Below are 4,946 nucleotides of genomic sequence, written 5' to 3'. Positions count from 1 at the left end.
TTAGTTTGCTAATATTTTGATTAGGCTCTCTTTTTTTTTTAAGATTTTATTTATTCATTTGAGAGAGAGAGACATAGAGAGCACAAGCAGGGGGAGCAGCAGAGGGAGAGGGAGAAGCAGGCTCCCTGCTGAGCTGGGAGCCTGATATGGGGCTTGATCCCAGGACCTGGAGATCATGACCTGAGCCGAAGGCAGACGCTTAACCATCTGAGCCACCCAGGCTCCCCTGATTAGGCCCTCTTAAATGTCTACCCATGAATGAGATAGGCCTTATGCTCACTTTTAAAAGTGTGTCAGGAATATTCTCTCTTTTGTGTAAGACTGGAGTTATTTTGTTCCTAAAGGTTTGATATAATTTACTGACTACTGATCTGGAGTTTTCTTTATGGTGAAAGTTTTAATTATGCATTTGATTCCCTTAATAGTTAAAAAATTATCTAGATTTTCCCTTTCTTCTGATACCTTTTTTAATAAATTGCATTTCTTTAAGAATGGGTCCATTTCACCTAAATTTTAAAATGTATTGTTATAATGTTATTTGTAAGAGCTTCTTATCATTTTAATATCTGTAGGATCTCAAATAACCACTTGTTTATTCTTAACATTGATTTTCTTCTCCCTCCCCCTCTCTCCCTCTCCCTTTTGCTCTCCCTCCCTTTTTCTCTCTCTCTCTCCCTCTCTCTCTCCCACCCCACCATGTCTGCACTAGGAACTTATCAGTTTTATTAGCCTCTTCTGAAACCAGCTGTTGCCCATCTTGATCCTCTCTATTGCATGTTTGTTTTTTGTTTTCCTCTTCATTACTTTCTACTCTTATCTTTAATAATGTCATTCTTTCTGCTTTCTTTGGTCTAATTTGCTGTTATTTTCAAACTTCTTAGGATGGATGCCTAGCTCATTGATTTCAGCCTCCCATCTTTTCTAAAATATTCACATAAAGCTATAAATTTCCCAATAAGCAAAGCTTTGACTATATCCCACAACTTTTGATATGCAAAATTTCCAAAATCATTCAATTCAAAGTATTTTCCAATTTCTATCGTGATTTCTCCTTTAACCCATGGGTTATTGTCCAGAAGCATATGTCTGAACTTTCCAATATTTGGGAATTTTCTAGCTTCATCTGTTATTGACTTTAAGCTGTGATTTTTTCTTATTTCACCTACCACGTTGATTCCAGTCCAGAACAAGTTTTTTGCACTCCCTGGCTCACTGTCCAAAGACTTCACAGGTGGAGCCACGTCACAGGTGAAATTCAGCTTTTCAGTCATATTCAAACTGGCTCTGAAGCCAGTGTATCTCTTCAGCTTAGAACTATCTTAAAAAATGGCGACTCCTCCAGCATGTGCAAAATTCTACTGTTCAGAACAGAAGCCATTTCTCCTACTCTAACTTCACCCACAAGTGATTTCCCAGAGCCAAACTGAAAACTCCAACAGAAAGGTGCTAGAATAAAGTCCTAGCACATGTCCCTCATACAGGGCCCCTGGGTGGCACAACTCCATAGCATTATACATATGTGGCACAATCACTATGTCATCATCTGTGTAGATGGTGTCCCCTGAAGTTGTGCAGGCACCCTCAATGCAGCCATGCACAGTAGCCTTGGTCCTTTACCATGCAGAGCCTCAGCCAGAGGGACTCCTTTCTCAGCTAGATGCTAACTGCGCTGAGTCAGATATCATGTATATTTGCCTTTGTGTCAGCTGTGACACTTAGCTCAATGCCTAGCACCTGTGTTCATAAATTCTATTGGTGGATGAAGTAAAGGATGAATATTTGGACAGAAAGACATGATAGGACCTAGAAGCAGCTTCTCTGCTCCTTCTGGAACTCCTGTCAGGTTCAGCCTACTCGCCTCCACTCCAGCCTCCACTCCGGCCTCCACCATGTCCATCAGGGTGACCCAGAAGTCCTATAAAATGTCCACCTCTGGTCCCCGGGCCTTCAGCAGCCACTCCTACATGAGCGGGCCTGGCTCCCGCATTAGCTCCTCTGCCTCCTCCCAGGTGGGCAGCAGCAGCAGCATGAGTGTGGTCGGGGGCTACGGCAGCAGGGCCAGGGGCGTGGGGGGCATCACAGCTGTCTCAGTGAACTAGAGCCTGCTGAGCCCCCTTAAGCTGGAGGTGGACCCCAACAGCCAAGCTGTGTGCACCCAAGAGAAGGAGCAGACCAAGACCCTCAACAACAAATTTGCCTCCTTCATCGACAAGGTGAGGCACCTGGAGCAGCAGAACAAAATTCTGGAGACCAAGTGGAGCCTCCTACAGTAGCAGAAAACCGCTTGGAGCAACAGACAACATGTTTGAGAGCTACATCAGCAACCTCCAGCGGCAGCTGGACACCCTGTGTCAGGAGAAGCTGAAGCTGGAGGTGGAGCTTGGCAACATGCAAGCGCTGGTGGAAGATTTCAAGAATAAATATAAGGAGGAGAGCAAAGAGTGTGCAGACATGGAGAATGAATTTGTCCTCATCAAGAAGGATGTGGATGAAGCTTACATGAACAAGGTAAAGCTGGAGTCCTGCCTGGAAGGGCTAACCAATGAGATCAGCTTCTTAAGGCAGCTGCACAAAGAGGAGATCTGTGAGCTGCAGTCCCAGATCTCAGACACATCAGTGGTCCTGTCCATGGACAACAGCCACTCCCTGGACCTGGACAGCATCATCGCCGAGGTCAAGGCCCAGTACAAGGACATCGCCAACCGCAGCCGGGCTGAGGCCGAGACCATGTACCAGATCAAGTACGAGTAGCTGCAGACACTGGCTGGGAAGCATGGGGATGACCTCCGCCGCATGAAGACGGAGATTTCTGAGATGAACCAGAGCATCAGCTGACTCCAGGCTGAGACTGAGACCCTCAAAAACCAGACGGCTGCCCTGGAGGTGGCATTGCTGATGCAGAGCAGCACAGGGAGCTGGCCATTAAGGACGCCAATGTCAAGGTGGCCGAGCTGGAGGCCGCCCTGCAGCGAGCCAAGCAGGACATGGCCTGGCAGCTACACGAGTATCAGGAGCTCATGAACGTCAGGCTGGCCCTGGACATCGAGATCGCCACCTACCACAAGCTGCTGGAGGGTGAGGAGAGCCGGCTGGAGTCTGGGATGCAGAACACAAGTATCCATACTAAGACCACCAGCAGCTACTCAGATGGCCTGAGCTCAGCCTATGGGGGCCTCACAAGCCCCGGCCTCAACTATGGCCTGAGCTCCTTCCAGTCCAGCTTTGGCCCTGCTGGTTCCTTCAGCCACAGCGGCTCCTCCAAGGCTGTGGTCGTGAAGAAGATCGAGACCCGTAATGGGAAGCTGGTGTCCAAGTCGTCTGATAGCCCGTCCAAGTGAACAACCACAGTGGTCCCTCCCAGCCTCCCAACTCTTGTGGCTGCCATAGAGCCTTTGGGGGTAAGGAGCTGTGCCGGGGAGCATCAGGAACAGAAGAGCCACCTAAGACTCAGCCCCAGTCCTCAGCCTACCCTTGGGGGGAGTCTACTGCCCTGGTACCCTCTCTTGTTCACGCCCCCAACTAAAAGCCAGTTCAAGTGTCTTTTCCCAAATAAAGCCTCAGCCGGCTCTGCCAATCCCCACCCCCCCAAAAAAAGACATGATAGAAGAAACTGGGCAGTTTTATTTTCTCCTACAAATGTTGGGGCAGAAGTTCAGTGGAACTTAAGACCAAGAAAATTTTTTAAATAGAGGTGGAATCAATATAAACTTAAATCAAGTTTCAAGTAACATGTAAAGCCAACATCTATGAAAAGGACAAATAAGAGGATGATCAGTGTCTGAAATAATGAGTCTTAAAGCTAAAAAGCAAATACATACAGTGGAACTATTAAAAACTGAACTTTGGGGCACCTGGATGGCATAGTCAGTTAAGTGTCCAACTCTTGGTTTCAGCTCAGGTCACAATCTCAGGGTAGTGAGATCGAGCCCCATGTCTGGCTCCACACACAGTGCAGTCTACCTGAGATTCTTTCTCTCCCTCCCCTCTACCTCCCCTGCTCATGCTCTCTCTCTCTCTAAAATAAATAAATAAATATTTTTATAAATAAATAAATAAAAATTAAACAAAACTTTGGTTGAAAAGCCAATTGGATTCAAACAAATTTAAAATGATGACATTTGGGAGTATACCCTTGATAACACAATTGTTTAGGCAATTCAGTAGCAAATATCAGACAGCCTAGCTATTTAAATTTGGCTTTCTCCTAACCTCTTTGATATATTTTGTCATGGCACAGGGTTTGGGGGATTTTAATGAAACAAAAAGATAAAAGATAATAGGCAGAACTGAATTTAAACTAATGAAAACTGAGTTTGATAAAATTGAATAAGTAGCTTCACTTCTTTGAGTTTTTATCTTATCCCTGAAATATGAGGTCAGTTAGTTAGTATTTCCTCCAGCATATTCTGTAGAACCTCAGTCCAATCTAATACAACATGACAAAGACTTATTTCCATAAGTTTAGAAAATGCTAATTTAAATAACCTTAATTTATGGAAACATTTCTCAGTTTTTAATACATTGTGAATCTCCAAAAATGGGATATACTATGCAGCATTTCTCAAACTTATTAGAGAACAAAACCATTTTTAAAACACATCCTATAAATTACTATATTGTGAAACTAGGTTTGCTTGCTCAGTTTCATTTTATTCCACTATTAAGTTTCCATGATTTTAAGTAGAGTCTCATAAGAAGAAAACACAATGGGTTAGCCTGGTGAAGGGTATTAAAGAGGGCACATTCTGCATGGAGCACTGGGTGTTATACACAAACAATGAATCATGGAACACTACACCAAAAACTAATGATGTAATGTATGTAACAATAAAAAATTAAAAAAGAAGAAAACACAACAGTGACCAGTTCTCAATCTGGGAGACGAAACAGGTCATTTCGAGTTTATCCACACTGGAGATATCTTTCAGTACCAATTGGGTGGCCAC

At 44.4% G+C, this 4,946-nt stretch overlaps 1 pseudogene; it reads left to right on the top strand.

The window, feature by feature from the left end:
* Positions 1 to 1,871: 1,871 nt before the first annotated feature.
* On the top strand, positions 1,872 to 3,338 carry LOC113909879 (annotated as a pseudogene).
* The last annotated feature ends 1,608 nt before the right edge of the window (positions 3,339 to 4,946 follow it).

The sequence above is a fragment of the Zalophus californianus genome, chromosome 6 (genome assembly GCF_009762305.2).
Source record: "Zalophus californianus isolate mZalCal1 chromosome 6, mZalCal1.pri.v2, whole genome shotgun sequence".
NCBI classification, from domain to species: Eukaryota; Metazoa; Chordata; class Mammalia; order Carnivora; family Otariidae; genus Zalophus; species Zalophus californianus.
The sequence above is the reverse complement of the archived record's forward strand: the minus strand, read 5'-3'. Positions and strand labels throughout refer to the sequence as shown.